The sequence below is a fragment of the Macaca nemestrina genome, chromosome 12 (genome assembly GCF_043159975.1).
Source record: "Macaca nemestrina isolate mMacNem1 chromosome 12, mMacNem.hap1, whole genome shotgun sequence".
Taxonomy (NCBI): Eukaryota; Metazoa; Chordata; class Mammalia; order Primates; family Cercopithecidae; genus Macaca; species Macaca nemestrina.
The window spans coordinates 54,799,112-54,817,122 of record NC_092136.1 but is presented as its reverse complement, the minus strand read 5'-3'; the positions used below and the strand labels follow the sequence as shown (position 1 = coordinate 54,817,122).

At 43.8% G+C, this 18,011-nt stretch overlaps 1 long non-coding RNA gene across 18 annotated transcripts in view; it reads left to right on the top strand.

The window, feature by feature from the left end:
* The window catches only part of LOC105488780 (uncharacterized), a 268,377-nt gene that overhangs the window by 145,812 nt on the left and 104,554 nt on the right, over window positions 1-18,011 (top strand). For 13 of the 18 annotated variants that reach the window (XR_011610825.1, XR_011610831.1, XR_011610818.1 and 10 more), the window contains one exon: window positions 1,914-2,132. The exons of 4 other annotated variants lie outside the window; for them this stretch is intronic. This is a non-coding gene — a long non-coding RNA (uncharacterized lncRNA). Of the gene's footprint in view, window positions 1-1,913; window positions 2,133-12,859; window positions 13,019-18,011 lie in introns of all 18 variants that reach the window. One more of the 18 variants, XR_011610817.1, reaches the window with a different exon arrangement.

Sequence of the window (18,011 nt, the reverse complement as noted above, 5' to 3'; positions counted from 1 at the left end):
GCTATAGCATAGGGGTTTAAATAGGGGGTTCCAGATAATGCCTGCATTTGAATCCTGGGTCCTTGATTACTGACTGTAATTTGCTTAGATTCTATAATCCTCAGTTTCCCAGTTGAGAAAATGGGGGTAATAATAGTACTTTTCTCAGGGGTTGTTGGGAAAGTAAATTAAATGCAAGAGTGCATATAAAGTAGTCAAGGAACTATAGCATAGTATATATAGACAGTGGCTCAGTATGCAGACTGTGCCAGAACACCTGGATCTGAGTCCTGGCAGTGACTTAGTAGCTCTGAGAACTTGGACAAGTTACTTAAACTTTCTGTGCCTCAGTTTATTTATCTGTACACTGGAGATAATGTACTGTCAGGATTAAATGAGGTAAGGTGTAGAAAGAACTTAATACAATGCCTGGTGCATAGACAACAATAATACTTGTTAAAAGGAGTATAACATGTTACTAGGACAACCCTTGAACAAGAATGCCTGTGTAAATCCCACATCTGTCAACAACCAGGTGTCCTGGGTCGAGTTCCTTAATATTTCTTTGCCTTAGTTTCCTCATCTATAAAACAAATAGAATCATACCCACTTTGCAAGGTTGTTGTGAGGATGAAATGAGTTAATACATACATAGCACTAAGTACCTGTAAGTGTTGGTTATTACTATTGCACCAGATTTAGTTGTCTTTCTTTTCTTTTCTTTTCTTTTCTCTGTTCCTATTCTCTTTTCCCTTTCTCTCTCTTCCTTTTTTCTTTTGTTTCTTTCCGCTCTCTCTCTTTCTTTCCCTTCCTCCCTCCCTTCTTCCTTCCCTCCTTCTTTTTATTTTTATTTTTCTGTTCCTTGTAGAGCAGTTCTAACCCACAGGCAGTGTACCCAGAGTAGCCCAAATTAAGTTGTTTTTCTTCCATTTGCTTTTTCCCTAGTGTATTCCACCAAGGGAGGATTCTGTCACAAGTGTACCTCACAGGTCATGTAGCAGGGATGTCCTGGGAACACAAATTGAACCCGGGCCTGCCTGATTTCACAGTCTGCTCACTTAAACTTATCACAGACTACTCTATCCTGCTGCAGAAAAGCTGAGGAGAAAGAGCAACTTCTGCCAGGGTATAGAGAATGGCCCTGTCAGAGGAGGTGGTGGTTCAGCCAGGAGCTGAGTCACTCATAATCTCCTCTTCCTGCATTAAAAGGTGGTGTCAGGAGGAGACCTTGGAGACACTTCTGCCAGAGGCAGGGGCTGCTGGATCCCCCAGGAGGTGATGGGAGAGGAAAGCCAGGCTCTTCTGTGGGTGTCACCTGCCAGGCCCTGGCCCTAACAGGTGTGTAGCTCAGAGCCCAGACTGAATGTAGTGAGGACAGGAGGCTGCAGACATCACTCAGTGGCCTGATAATTGGATATTTCTATAACGACAAATTACAGTTGTTTCTCTTGTCATCAGTGTGAAAACATTTCCGAGGCCGTGATTTCCCAGGAGGGGCCGTGGTTGTTATCCAGTTAAGATTATGGAAATGCTGGCATAGGGGATGTGAAGCATGGCTGAATGAAGCTGTGTTTCTGCAACACTGGCTTCTGGGTATTCGGCCCTAACGTTGAATGCAGAGAGAGGATCAGGCTCCTGTCATAACATTATCACTGTTAATTCTGCATGAGTGTCATGTTGAGATGAGCTGGGAGCCTTGTAGTTTGTTATTCGGCTTCAGTCTCTACTGTTTTTCAATTTGACCAAAAGACGTTGTCAGATATAAACATCAGTGGAAGGTCCAGCTGTCCTTTGCTTGGAAAATGCTGAGAATTCACAGTGAAGATTCATCTTGGAAGCTTGCTCTCCAGTCACTGGCCTGTTACCTGAGCACTGATGTTCAAACATGGGTAAGAAAGTTCAAAGTGTCTGCTTTTCTGCTTTGTCCTCTCCAGGAAGTCAAACATCTGCTGTCCTCCAAAACTTAATCCTCAATGACAGAAATTCTAGAAGATAGGCTGAAGCCATCCTTGTCCTAGGGCTTGTTGGGGCTCCACAGAAGAAAAAAAGCCCTTGGAGGGGCGGAGCAAGATGGCCGAATAGGAGCAGCTCCAGTCTCCAACTCCCAGCGCGAGCGACACAGAAGACCGGTGATTTCTGCATTTTCAACTGAGGTACTGGGTTCATCTCACTGGGGAGTGCCGGACGATCGGTGCTGGTCAGCTGCTGCAGCCCGACCAGCGAGAGCTGAAGCAGGGCGAGGCATTGCCTCACCTGGGAAGTGCAAGGGGGAAGGGAATCCCTTTTCCTAGCCAGGGGAACTGAGACACACAACACCTGGAAAATCGGGTAACTCCCACCCCAATACTGCGCTTTAAGCAAACAGGCACACCAGGAGATCATATCCCTCACCTGGCCGGGAGGGTCCCACACCCACGGAGCCTCCCTCATTGCTAGCACAGCAGTCTGTGATCTACCGGCAAGGCAGCAGCGAGGCTGGGGGAGGGGCGCCCGCCATTGCTGAGGCTTAAGTAGGTAAACAAAGCTGCTGGGAAGCTCGAACTGGGTGGAGCGCACAGCAGCTCAAGGAAACCTGCCTGTCTCTGTAGACTCCTCTGGGGACAGGGCACAACTAAACAACAGCAAAAGCAGCAGAAACCTCTGCAGACGCAAACGACTCTGTCTGACAGCTTGAAGAGAGCAGTGGATCTCCCAACACAGAAGTTGAGATCTGTGAAGGGACAGACTGCCTGTTCAAGTGGGTCCCTGACCCCTGAGTAGCCTAACTGGGAGACATCGCCCACTAGGGGCAGTCTGACACCCCACACCTCACAGGGTGGAGTACACCCCTGAGAGGAAGCTTCCAAAGTAAGAATCAAACAGGTACACTCACTGTTCAGCAATATTCTATCTTCTGCAGCCTCTGCTGCTGATACCCAGGCAAACAGGGTCTGGAGTGGACCTCAAGCAATCTCCAACAGACCTACAGCTGAGGGTCCTGACTCTAAGAAGGAAAACTATCAAACAGGAAGGACACCTACACCAAAACACCATCAGTACGTCACCATCATCAAAGACCAGAGGCAGATAAAACCACAAAGATGGGGAAAAAGCAGGGCAGAAAAGCTGGAAATTCAAAAACTAAGAGCACATCTCCCCCGGCAAAGGAGCGCAGCTCATCGCCAGCAACGGATCAAAGCTGGACAGAGAATGACTTTGACGAGATGAGAGAAGAAGGCTTCAGTCCATCAAACTTCTCAGAACTAAAGGAGGAATTACGTACCCAGCGCAAAGAAACTAAAAATCTTGAAAAAAAAGTGGAAGAATTGATAGCTAGAGTAATTAATGCAGAGAAGGTCATACACGAAATGAAAGAGATGAAAACCATGACACGAGAAATACGTGACAAATGCACAAGCTTCAGTAACTGACTCGATCAACTGGAAGAAAGAGTATCAGCGAGTGAGAATCAAATGAATGAAATGAAGCGAGAAGAGAAACCAAAAGAAAAAAGAAGAAGAAGAAATGAACAAAGCCTGCAAGAAGTATGGGATTATGTAAAAAGACCAAATCTACGTCTGATTGGGGTGCCTGAAAGTGAGGGGGAAAATGGAACCAAGTTGGAAAACACTCTTCAGGATATCATCCAGGAGAACTTCCCCAACCTAGTAGGGCAGGCCAACATTCAAATCCAGGAAATACAGAGAACGCCACAAAGATACTCCTCGAGAAGAGCAACTCCAAGACACATAATTGCCAGATTCACCAAAGTTGAAATGAAGGAAAGAATCTTAAGGGCAGCCAGAGAGAAAGGTCGGGTTACCCACAAAAGGAAGCCCATCAGATTAACACCAGATCTCTTGGCAGAAACTCTCCAAGCCAGAAGAGAGTGGGGGCCAATATTCAACATTCTTAAAGAAAAGAATTTTAAACCTAGAATTTCATATCTAGCCAAACTAAGTTTCATAAGTGAAGGAGAAATAAAATCCTTTACAGATAAGCAAATGCTTAGAGATTTTGTCACCACTAGGCCTGCCTTACAAGAGACCCTGAAGGAAGCACTAAACATGGAAAGGAACAACCGGTACCAGCCATTGCAAAAACATGCCAAAATGTAAAGACCATCGAGGCTAGGAAGAAACTGCATCAACTAACGAGCAAAATAACCAGTTAATATCATAATGGCAGGATCAAATTCACACATAACAATCTTAACCTTAAATGTAAATTGACTAAATGCTCCAATTAAAAGACACAGACTGGCAAACTGGATAAAGAGTCAAGACCCATCAGTCTGCTGTATTCAGGAGACCCATCTCACATGCAGAGACATACATAGGCTCAAAATAAAGGGATAGAGGAAGATTTACCAAGCCAATGGAAAACAAAAAAAAGCGGGGGTTGCAATACTAGTCTCTGATAAAACAGACTTTAAACCATCAAAGATCAAAAGAGACAAAGAAGGCCATTACATAATGGTAAAGGGATCAATTCAACAGGAAGAGCTAACTATCCTGAATATATATGCACCCAATACAGGAGCACCCAGATTCATAAAGCAAGTCCTTAGAGACTTACAAAGAGACTTAGACTCCCATACAATAATAATGGGAGACTTCAACACTCCACTGTCAACATTAGACAGATCAAAGAGACAGAAAGTTAACAAGGATATCCAGGAATTGAACTCATCTCTGCAGCAAGCAGACCTAATAGACATCTATAGAACTCTCCACCCCAAATCAACAGAATATACATTCTTCTCAGCACCACATCGTACTTACTCCAAAATCGACCACGTAATTGGAAGTAAAGCACTCCTCAGCAAATGTACAAGAACAGAAATTATAACAAACTGTCTCTCAGACCACAGTGCAATCAAACTAGAACTCAGGACTAAGAAACTCAATCAGAACCGCTCAACTACATGGAAACTGCACAACCTGCTCCTGAATGACTACTGGGTACATAACGAAATGAAGGCAGAAATAAAGATGTTCTTTGAAACCAATGAGAACAAAGATACAACATACCAGAATCTCTGGGACACATTTAAAGCAGTGTGTAGAGGGAAATTTATAGCACTAAATGCCCACAAGAGAAAGCAGGAAAGATCTAAAATTGACACTCTAACATCACAGTTAAAAGAACTAGAGAAGCAAGAGCAAACACATTCGAAAGCTAGCAGAAGGCAAGAAATAACTAAGATCAGAGCAGAACTGAAGGAGATAGAGACACAAAAAACTCTCCAAAAAATCAATGAATCCAGGAGTCGGTTTTTTGAAAAGATCCACAAAATTGACAGACCACTAGCAAGACTAATAAAGAAGAAAAGAGAGAAGAATCAAATTGACGCAATTAAAAATGATAAAGGGGATATCACCACCGACCCCACAGAAATACAAACTACCATCAGAGAATACTATAAACACCTCTACGCAAATAAACTGGAAAATCTAGAAGAAATGGATAATTTCCTGGACACTTACACTCTTCCAAGACTAAACCAGGAAGAAGTTGAATCCCTGAATAGACCAATAGCAGGCTCTGAAATTGAGGCAATAATTAATAGCCTACCAACCAAAAAAAGTCCAGGACCATATGGATTCACAGCTGAATTCTACCAGAGGTACAAGGAGGAGTTGGTACCATTCCTTCTGAAACTATTCCAATCAATAGAAAAAGAGGGAATCCTCCCTAACTCATTTTATGAGGCCAACATCATCCTGATACCAAAGCCTGGCAGAGACGCAACAAAAAAAGAGAATTTTAGACCAATATCCCTGATGAACATCGATACAAAAATCCTCAATAAAATACTGGCAAACCGGATTCAGCAACACATCAAAAAGCTTATCCACCATGATCAAGTGGGCTTCATCCCTGGGATGCAAGGCTGGTTCAACATTCGCAAATCAATAAACATAATCCAGCATATAAACAGAACCAAAGACAAGAACCACATGATTATCTCAATAGATGCAGAAAAGGCTTTTGACAAAATTCAACAGCCCTTCATGCTAAAAACGCTCAATAAATTCGGTATTGATGGAACGTACCTCAAAATAATAAGAGCTATTTATGACAAACCCACAGCCAATATCATACTGAATGGGCAAAAACTGGAAAAATTCCCTTTGAAAACTGGCACAAGACAGGGATGCCCTCTCTCACCACTCCTATTCAACATAGTGTTGGAAGTTCTGGCTAGGGCAATTAGGCAAGAGAAATAAATCAAGGGTATTCAGTTAGGAAAAGAAGAAGTCAAATTGTCCCTGTTTGCAGATGACATGATTGTATATTTAGAAAACCCCATTGTCTCAGCCCAAAATCTCCTTAAGCTGATAAGCAACTTCAGCAAAGTCTCAGGATACAAAATTAATGTGCAAAAATCACAAGCATTCTTATACACCAGTAACAGACAAACAGAGAGCCAAATCAGGAATGAACTTCCATTCACAATTGCTTCAAAGAGAATCAAATACCTAGGAATCCAACTTACAAGGGATGTAAAGGACCTCTTCAAGGAGAACTACAAACCACTGCTCAGTGAAATAAAAGAGGACACAAACAAATGGAAGAACATACCATGCTCATGGATAGGAAGAATCAATATCGTGAAAATGGCCATACTGCCCAAGGTAATTTATAGATTCAATGCCATCCCCATCAAGCTACCAATGAGTTTCTTCACAGAATTGGAAAAAACTGCTTTAAAGTTCATATGGAACCAAAAAAGAGCCCGCATCTCCAAGACAATCCTAAGTCAAAAGAACAAAGCTGGAGGCATCACGCTACCTGACTTCAAACTATACTACAAGGCTACAGTAACCAAAACAGCATGGTACTGGTACCAAAACAGAGATATAGACCAATGGAACAGAACAGAGCCCTCAGAAATAATACCACACATCTACAGCCATCTGATCTTTGACAAACCTGAGAGAAACAAGAAATGGGGAAAGGATTCCCTATTTAATAGATGGTGCTGGGAAAATTGGCTAGCCATAAGTAGAAAGCTGAAACTGGACCCTTTCCTTACTCCTTATACGAAAATTAATTCAAGATGGATTAGAGACTTAAATGTTAGACCTAATACCATAAAAATCCTAGAGGAAAACCTAGGTAGTACCATTCAGGACATAGGCATGGGGAAAGACTTCATGTCTAAAACACCAAAAGCAACGGCAGCAAAAGCCAAAATTGACAAATGGGATCTCATTAAACTAAAGAGCTTCTGCACAGCAAAAGTAACTACCATCAGAGTGAACAGGCAACCTACAGAATGGGAGAAAATTTTTGCAATCTACTTATCTGACAAAGGGCTAATATCCAGAACCTATAAAGAACTCAATCAAATTTACAAGAAAAAAACAAACAACCCCATCAAAAAGTGGGCAAAGGATATGAACAGACATTTCTCAAAAGAAGACATTCATACAGCCAACAGACACATGAAAAAATGCTCATCATCACTGGCCATCAGAGAAATGCAAATCAAAACCACAATGAGATACCATCTCACACCAGTTAGAATGGCAATCATTAAAAAGTCAGGAAACAACAGGTGCTGGAGAGGATGTGGAGAAATAGGAACACTTTTACACTGTTGGTGGGATTGTAAACTAGTTCAACCATTATGGAAAACAGTATGGCGATTCCTCAAGGATCTAGAACTAGATGTACCATATGACCCAGCCATCCCATTACTGGGTATATACCCAAAGGATTATAAATTATGCTGCTATAAAGACACATGCACACATATGTTTATTGCAGCACTATTCACAATAGCAAAGACTTGGAATCAACCCAAATGTCCATCAGTGACAGACTGGATTAAGAAAATGTGGCACATATACACCATGGAATACTATGCAGCCATAAAAAAGGATGAGTTTGTGTCCTTTGTAGGGACATGGATGCAGCTGGAAACCATCATTCTTAGCAAACTGTCACAAGAACAGAAAACCAAACACCGCATGTTCTCACTCATTGGTGGGAACTGAACAATGAGATCACTTGGACTCAGGAAGGCGAACATCACACACCGGGGCCTATCATGGGGAGCGGGTAGGGGGGAGGGATTGCATTGGGAGTTATACCTGATGTAAATGACGAGTTGATGGGTGCAGCACACCAAGATGGCACAATTATACATATGTAACAAACCTGCACGTTATGCACATGTACCCTACAACTTAAAGTATAATAATAATAAATAAAAAAAATAGAAAAGAAAAAAAGCCCTTGGATAGAGGCAGTATCATGTTCATTTAACCTTTCCAAGTCTCGATTTCCTCATCTGCAAAATGGGGTTGTTTTGAGGCTTGGTGCATAGCGCTTGACATATGGCATGGGCTACATGTAAGTGTTAGCTATGAAGTATATGTGTTTCAGAGCTCTCAGGGTTTGAGCCCTTCTTGGCCTGAGAATCCCATGGAGATGGAGATGCAAGCCTTTCACAGGAGCCAAATCATTCTCCCTGTCTTCTGTGTTTTTCTGGGTAGATCGGCCTTCATGACCTGTCCTGGCATCCCTGCTTTCCCCAGTCTGGCTCAGTTGCTTGCAGGGAGGACCATCTGCCTGCAGGATCAGACCCACCTAGGTGCTGAGCTGGTCCTTACTCAGGTCATCCATTCATCCAACAGTCCCAAGCACCAGTGCCAGACATGACAGAGATGAAAAGAGCGAGGCCTTTGCCCTCAAGGAGCTCACAATCTGGTGGGAGAGATGGGCATGAAAACATTATAGCCACACATTGTAAAAACTCTGAGGTGGACATAGAGACAAGAAGAGGCCCTGTGGCTGCAAGAACCAACAGCCCACCAAATGGGATGCACCCTTGACAACAGGGTGGAGCTGAAAAGCTCCTGGACTACACTTCCCAGACCTCCTTTCAGCCAGGCATGACCTTGTGACTCGTTCCCACCAATGGGATGTGGGTGGGAGTGAGGTTACCACTCTGGCCAGAAATCTTAAGAAGTGGGTGTGCCTCTTCCAGTCCCTCTTACCCCTTTCATCAGCTGGATGTAGACAACTCTGAGACCCTAGGGGTTATGGAGCCAAAAGATGCATCTCTAATTTCTGCATGAAGGAAAGCTGCTTGCCAAACAGGGATGCCTACTTTAGACTATGCTGGAATGACAAACCTCTATTGCATCCAACCACTGAAATTTACGAACGTGTTATCTAAGATTATCCTAATGGACACAAATGTCTAATCCAATGGGTGGCTTCAGGGAAGGATTCCAGGAAGAAGTGATACCTGGGTCTTAGGTGCTAGCTGGGTCCAGGAGCTGGCAAGCAATGATGGGGGTAGTGATAGTGTTGAGATGAGGGGCAGGTGGAGAGAGATGGGAGAAACTGGGAGGATATTTCAGGCAAATGAACAAATGAAGCATGGAGTGTGTGTGTGTGTGTGTGTGTGAGAGAGAGAGAGAGAGAGAAGGAGTGGTCTGTGTGTGTGTGCACCTGTGTGTATGATATGGGTGACAACAGGAAAGTTAGTGTTCCTGGAGTGTCAAGAGTGGGGGCAGGAGATAGTAAATAAAGCTGCAGGAATTTGTAGGGGACACTGTAGGACCTTGTGTACCAAGGAGTTTTAATGACTCCTGTAGACAATAGGAGAAGCCCAATGGAATGGTTTAAAATAGACAATGGGATCAGATTGTGATTCATAACGACTGCTTTGCTGGAAGTGTGATGAATGGATTAGATAAGGTGAATCTAGAGCTAGGGAGACCAGAAGGCAGTTAGGAGGTAAGCCGAAGCCTCGTCCAGGAGAGGCACAATGGAGGCACAGATGGGCAGTGGTGGAAGGGGCAGGAAAACTGGGTGGTTGATTGGGTTGGTGGGGTGCAGAGACAGAAGCATTAAAGATGAGGCCTGGGTTTGTAAAGCCATGTATAATTTTTACTCATACAAGTGAATAGGAAAGGAAAAGGCAATTAAGTTTTCTGTGAAAGGAAGTGGGCATGGTGGCATGTGCCTATAGTCCCAGCTACTCAGGAGGCTGAAGTGGGAGGATTGCTTGAGCCACTCCAGCCTGGGCAACACGATGAGACCCTCATCTCTAAAGTTATAATAATAGTAATAGTAATTCTGTAATAGGAGAACTTGTTTTAATTTTGTTTTTAAAACTCTCCCTGTGTAGCATGTCCTAGCTGCCAAACACTTTTCTAAGCCCTTTATGTATATTAAGTCATTAATCTTAACAATAAATCCTTGACTATCATGGGTACAACGACTTGCCTCATTTTACAGATGAGAAAACTGAGTCACAAAAGGTTAAACACTTTGCCAGCTGGTAAGTGGCAAAGTAAGGATTTGGACCCAGGGAGTCTGTTTCCTGGTTCATGTTCCTGACCACCATGCTCTGTTTCTTGTTTCACATATGGTACAGTGTCCCAGTTAGCCTCCTTCTTGAACCCAAGGGCCTAGGTGGAATTTAGACACTGATGCTTGAACCTGAATATTCAGTGACCCCATCTGGACACTGAGATCTGGATTCTAGATTTTCCCATTCAAGAATCTGTTCTTCAGGCAGACTATAGGTCCAACTCCAGACCTGCACTTTCTCAGCTTCCTCCATCAACCCTCCTCAGCCCCTTCCTGTTACTGAGACCCAGCATGACTTGCAGCCTGGTGCTCACAGCTGTGACACCCTTGGGGCCCCCATAGCCCCCAAAACTAGGGCACCTGCCCAAAGCCACACAGTCAGCGAGTAGTTAGGTTTGGATTCAAACTGAGGTCTGTCTCCAAAACCACATCTTTTCAACTATGCCCTGTGGCTTCCCCCATTCTCCCCAAAAGTCTACACTCAATCCTCAGGACTCCAAGATCAAGCCCAGGGCAGTTCCAGTTCTCCTTGGCAATACAGAGTAAGACCAAGAATGCCAAGTCTCCGTCCTTGGAGATATTCTTATCCCCCAGGAATGAAGTAGAAGGGAAGCAGAGCCCAGGCTGGCTGTCCAGGTAAGCCCAGCAGGCCGAGCTGCAGCTCATGGACTTTGACTAATTTGTTATTAATTTCTTAGGAGCAGAGAACAACCCTAACAAGATGCAAAAATCAATAGCTGAGGGAAAGACAAAGCAACTTCCTGAGTACAATGTGAGGGAAGAAAGTGGTTTTTAAAAGATGTTGACAAACTATTTGCTGTGCAGCCTATAAAGTGGCATTGATTCATATTTTTTTTCCTAAGTTGAAAACAAGAGAGTGGTAATGGGCTAGGATAAGGGGCCTGGCTGGCCTTGCAATGCCAAGATAATTATTGTTTAGTTAGGAGCCTAGTGATTTTTTTTTTTTTTAACTTTTCAGAGGCAGAAAGAGCAATTGGGGCTGAAATGGGTTTGTAAGTGATGGAGAGAGATAAACATCAATTAGCAGTAATGGCATTGGCTAGAAAAAAAATCCTCTACAACCTGAAACCCAGTGCCTTCCTTCCTGACTCCTTTATGCCCAGCAATGAGGAGAAAAGCTGAGTACAGGGAGAGAGTGAGCCCTGTAGGCAAGGAGTCCCCAACCCCTGGCTGCTAGTTGGTGGCCTGTTAGGAACCGGCTGCACCGCAGGAGGTGAGCAGCAGGTGAGTGAGCATTACCACCTGAGCTCTGCCTCTTGTTAGATCAGCTGCAGCATGAGATTCTCAGGAGCACGAACCCTGTTGTGAAAGGCGCATGTGAGGGATCTAGGTTGCGTACTCCTTATGAGAATCTAACTAATGCCTGATGATCTGAGGTAGAATCGTTTCATCCCAAAACCATCCCCCACCCCCCTCCCATCTGTGGAAAAATTGTCTTCCATGAAAACAGTCCCTGGTGCCAAAAAGGTTGGGGACTGCTGCTGTAGAGGGATGGGGTGGGGCAGGAGATCCCTGGGTATGTGGCCTGTGTGAGGACCATACTCCAAGCCTGTGTCTAGGCTGCCCTGTTCTACTTTTTTCTTTTTTCTATAGCACCTAGACCTTTCTGAAAAAATTATATTATTTGTTTATTTATTACATATTCATTTTATTTATTGCGTGTCTTCCCTCCTCGAGAATGTAAGCTCTGTTAGGGTAAGAGTTGTTGTCTGTTTTGTTCACTGTTAGATTCCTACCTTTTGGAAAAGGGCTGGGACATAAAAGACTCTTGATAAATGTTGGCTGAATGAATTAATGAGGCAGGACCAGTCTTCAGAGGTCAAACATTCCAGTGTGCTTCTTCACAGTTGGGATGACAGTGTGGGTGACAACAGGTATGTTATCACCCCCACTCTGAATCTGTCTCCCAACTCCTTTTGTCACCCACACTGTCTGTTACAAAACCTTGAAAACCATTTGCTCTGCAGCCTATAAAGTGGAGAATAAATGACTTTGTTGCATTGATTCCTTTATTTTCCCTAAGTTGAAAACAGGAGAGAGATAATGGGCTAGGGTAAGGGGCCTGGTTGGCCTTGTAATGCCATGATAGTTATTGTTCAGTTAGGAGCCTAGTGATTAAAATTTTTTTTTTTTTTGTATTTTTTAGAGGCACAGAGAACAATTGGGGCTGAAATGGGTTTCCAAGTGATGGAGAGAGATAAATATCAATTAGAAGTAATGGCACACCGTCTGTTACAGTGTGGGTGACAACAGGCAGTTGGGAGACCGAGATTCAGATTGGGGGTGTGACTTGCTCAAGGAGCGCCAGAGCTGGGACTGGATACTATGTCTTTGAACTGCATCCCAGTGTTCTTTGTTTGTGCTGTAATTTGACAGAGGGCAGAGATAACTTCATCTGTGTCTGCTATATGCCCCTCACAGCTGTACCTAGTTCTCCTCATTCCCTCTGTACCTGCCTACTAGCCCAGAAACTGCTGGTTCCCTTTCTCCTGTTCCCGCTTCTTCTCTTCACTGTCCTCCCATTCCTCTTGGTCTTCAGGTCTCAGCTTTATTATTACTGCCTCTGGGATGCTCTTCCTGATGATCCAGATTAGGCCTGACCCTGTTTGCTGTCCCCAAAGCCCTCTGCGTGTCCTGGTCCTTGCACCCAGGAAACACACTGAAATCACCTGGCCCATTGCCTGTCTTCTTTGCTCAGGTAGGTGCTGCGTAAGGACAGTTTTTGTCTGTCTGGTTCACTGCTATTTCCCTAGGGCCTAGAATTGTGGAAGACATTCAAAATATATGTGAGGACTTGGGAGGGTGGGGTAGGGGGATTGCTTGAGGCCAGGAGTTTGAGACTGCAGTGAGCCATGATTGTGCCACAGAGCTCCAGCCTGGGTGACAGAGAGACCCTGACCCTGAAAAAAAAAGTGTGATGAATGAATAATGAAGTTAATTTGCTTCTCTGTGCCTTAGTTTCTTCATCAATAAATGAGGACTAATAGTATTTACTTTGTAGGGTCCTTGAGAGAACTATATCCGGCATGTAATAGGTGTTCAGTTATTAGCTTTGCATCAATCCTGGGAGATAAGTATTACTGTCTCTATCTTATAGTGGAGAATCTGAGTCTCTTAAAGGTTAAATTACTTGTCCAAGGTCATGTACTCAGTAAGCATTAGGACTTGAACTCTGGTCCATCTGATGCCGAAACTTGAGCTCCTCCTGCACGCACCACTGCCTTGCCCTGGCAAGCAAGGGAAGCTTATTTGCTCCTTCAGCTTTAACAGTGCACTGGAAATTGTCTGGTAAATTTGGAGTCCAATACCTGTCACAGAGAAACTTACAGAAAGTTTATTTAAAAGTGCATTTAAAGATATAGTGAGCTCTGTTGCTTCTCTTACCCCTATCCCATCCTAAAAGCAGCTTGGCCTGTCCTGTCTGTGGACCTGGTCTCCACCTAGATGAGGGCAATAACTTGGCCATGATTTTCTCCTGGAGACTTTGTCCTGCCCTGGGAATTCCTGGGGGCAGAATGGGCCTCCAGTGTTTGTCCTCCTTAAAACCTTTCATGCAGGGCGTGGCAAAAGGAAGTCAACCTATGTTTTCTCCTATATTCCATTGAAATGGTGAAGTACATCGACTAATTTTTTTATTTCAGTTTTTTTCTGTTGTGGTAAAATGTGTATACCATAAAATTTACCATTTTAATCATTTTAAAGTGTATAAATCAGTGGCACTGAGTACCTTCACAATGCTGTGCAACCATCCCCACCATCCATTTCCAGAATTTTTCATCATCCCAAACAGATGGCTCTCTACCCATCAAACAATAACTCCCCATACCCTCTTTCCTCCCAGCACCTAACAACCACTATTCTACTTTCTATCTCTATGAATCTGGCTATTCTAGGTAACTCATATAAGTGGAATTATATAATAGCTGTACTTTTGTGTTTGGCTTATTTTACATAGCATGTTTTCAAGGCTCATCCATGTTGTAGCATGTATCAGAATTTCATTTCTTCTTCGGGCTAAACAGTATTCTATTGCATGTCTATCCTACGTTTTATCTTGTTCATCTGTCAGTGGACACTTAAGCTGCTCTCCCCTCTTGGCTATTGTGAATATTACTGTTAGAACATTGGTGTGTAAGTATCTGTTTGAGTTCTTGCTTTTAATTATTTTGGGTACCTTGGAGTGGAATTGCTGGATCATATTGTAATTCCATGTTTAACTTTTTGAGAGGCCAGCAAACTTTTTTTCTACAGTAACCATACCAGTTTACATTCCTAATTTCTCCACATCCTTAATAATACTTGCTCTTTTTTTTTTTTGATAGTAGCCATCTTAGTGGGTGTGAAGTGTTATCTTATTGTGGTTTTGATTTGCATTTCCTTAATGGCTAGTGATATTGAGCATCTTTTCATGGGCTTATTGGCCATATGTATGTCTTCTTTGGAGATGTCTATTCAGATGGTAGCCTCCTAGTCCCCTGGGTACAGGATTGGAACAGAGGGAGCGTCCTGTTGTCTGTCATTGCCCTGCCTAGGGCATGTGGGCATGCATAGCCACTGACCAAGAGGCTGTGATTTGGTTGGGTTGGTATCTTCACAGATGGAGCAGGAAAGGGGTACTACATGCCCTGTGGTCTTCAGGATGAGCTAAGTCATGGTTCGCAGGGGAGAGGTGAGGCTGTGATGCCAGTGAGTCCTTGCACAGACAAAGTCTCCAGGGTTGGAGAATGGCAGGGAGGGGGTGGGTGGCAGATACTGAGTTCAGAAAGGGAACAAGTTAGTGATAAGAAAGGCTAGTTATGGGCTGCAACAGCCACTGTGGGCCAGGAGGGAAGTGGTGTAGGGGTGAGTAGCCTGCATCACTGAGAGAGTGAAGTGTCTACTCCACCATCCTGCAACCAGTCCAAGGCACAGGCTTCATACCCCTGCAGCTTCTGCTTCTGAGTTTCCTGGAACCTGGGCCAATCAAGTAGCTCTGTTCTCCCCTCTTCACTCCATCACATCCACACTGGGTGCTGATGTCCAGCAGTGGGAAGTTTGCGTGTGTGCATGCATGCATATGTGTGAGGTGCTCCAGAGTAGGAGGAATTAGGAGAAATGTAAGCCAAGACAGGAGATGGGGCTGCTGGTATTTGATGTCCCACTTTTACTTGATAGCAAATTGGTGTTTGTTTCTGAGCCCAGGCTCTGAGTTTTGCTTCTTCACAGCCAAGCAGGGAGAGCAATGGACTGGGAGTCAAGACATGGGAGACCTTGTCTTGGGTCTGCCTCTTACCAAGTGATAAGGGAGTTTAAAGTGTTAAGAGAGGTTCCCACACATTAGCAAAAAGTTCTCTCTCTTCCATCTTGGGGCAGGACGAAAAGGGGACCTGCTTCCTGAGTCTGTCCCTGTTGAGTATTATGGTGGCCACTGTACACACTGACTATGCCCTTGCAATTTAGCTAGTCTTCCTTAAGTATTAAAAGTCACCTTTTATTCAGGAGTTTGTATATACACCAAAAAGATTAGAAAAGAAGTGAGCTTATCGTATTTCACTTACTCAATAGTTAACCTAGTTGTTAATTGTATTTAACATCAGCCATAAACAATATGAGGCACCATTTCAGAATGGGCTGTGTGATGACTGCCAACCCTGCCTTCCTGGGGTAGCACTGACTTCAAGACAGAAGCAACTTTAATCACCATTCAGTTCCCTGTCGTCTGCTTTGTCCTGATTCTGCATATTCTGTTGAATCATTTCTGCTTCCCTTGTGGCCCACAACCTGTACAGCCCCACACTGGTCATTTCCTTGTTCAGAGTGAACACTTCACTCTCCCCAAACTCTCAGGCATTCCTGCTTTAGGGGATCAAAATTTAGTCTTCAAGTTAATGGAGTTTTCATTCCTGCGTTTCTAGCTATTTCTAATCCTATGTGCTACTGCACAGATTGATGTAACGGGGAAAGATTGGAGGTACGCTATTCTCTCATATGAAATGACAATGGCTACTATAAAACACAGTGTCAGCTCAGTTCTCACTTGGGCTCCCAGAGACAAGCCCAATAGACCAGGCCCCAGGATCAACAGCGGTCAGTTTCCAGACCTCACTTTATCTTACTGTTTTGCCAGGGTGTCATTCTGGCAAATTCCTATTCCTCCAGCGCCTGAGTGGATGGGATAGCTAATATTATGAGTCAACTTGACCGGGCCACATGGTGCCCAGAAATAACGTTTAACATTATTTGTATGTGAGATGTTTCTGGATGAGGTTAACATTTGATTTGGAAGACTGAGTAAAGCAGATTGCCCTCCTCAGTGTTGGTGAGCCTCATGCAATCCATTGAAGGCCTAAAGAGAAAAAAAGACTAAGAAAGAATTCTTTCTCTCTGACTGTCTTTGAGCTGCGATATCAGTCTTCTGCCTTTGGACTTGGACTCAGACTGGAATTTATACCGTTGACTCTTCTGGTTCTCAGACCTTTACACTCAGACTGGAACTACACCATTGGCTCTTCTAGGTCTTTATCTTGCTGGCTACAGATCTTGGACCTCTCAGCCTCCACACTTGTGTGAGCTAATTCCTGATAGTAAATCTCTTTATTATTTATCCATATATCTGTATCTATCTACCTACTTTATTGGTACTGCTTCTCTGGAGAACCCAGACTAATACAATAGGGCAAAGTCAATTGGGCAGGGCTAGGCAGGCAGACACTCCAATTTGTGTCTCTCCTCCTTTAGACATACAGACCAAAGGTGGGTATTGATCAGAGGGTCCTCTGATATTGATCTAGCTTGGTCATTTTATTTTTTTAATAATGTTTTATTCTCATGTCATTTTATTTTATGGGCTTGGTTGTTTTTGCAACCGACCTCCTGCCTGGCTCTCTGCAGTTTTTCTGAATCACAGCTGTAGTCCCTGGGAGGTCCTCTCTCCAGGGGGCGTTGGCAGAAAAGGGAGCATACGTCAGGGGCTGGGCAAGCTGGCAGAAACCTTCTTTGTCTGTTTAATGTTTTATTAGAGTCCATGTAGCAATGTATATAAACAAGTCCCATGGTGAGAGAATTCAGAATAAATTACTGCCTGCAATTTCCTGTTTGGCAATTGATCTTGTAGATTGGAGACTCAAGATGGAAACTGCCTGGTATTATTATCCCAGCTTCCATGTTGAAGGGCCCACAAATTCCTTATGAATCCTACGACGTCAGAACCACATGAAGCCTTAGAGACCAGACAGTCTAATTCCACATAACATTGATCAGGCTCAGAGACTCAGAAAGGCCTGAGGTCACGTGGCAAAGAGAGGCATAATCCTGGGTGTGATATTAGTTCAGCTTTAGCACCCTGAGGGAGAGATTTTAATAGGTATGAAAGATTATTTTAAGACAGTCAAAGTATGTTATTACTTGTTGAGGGTCTCAGAGCAATTGGCCTGCATTTTCCCTCCCTGCTGTTTCTTAATGTGTGTTTATGGCCCAGCCTTGGCATTTTTTTTTTTTTTTTTTCTGAGATGGAGTCTTGCCTTGTCGCCCAGGCGGAGTGCAGTGGCGCGATCTTGATTCACTGCAACCTCTGCCTCCTGGGTTCAAGCAATTCTCCTGCCTCAGCCTCCTGAGTAGCTGGGATTACAGGCACGTGCCACCATGCCTACCTAATTTTTTTTTTTTTTTTGTATTTTTAGTATAGATGGGGTTTCACCATGTTGGCAAGGCTG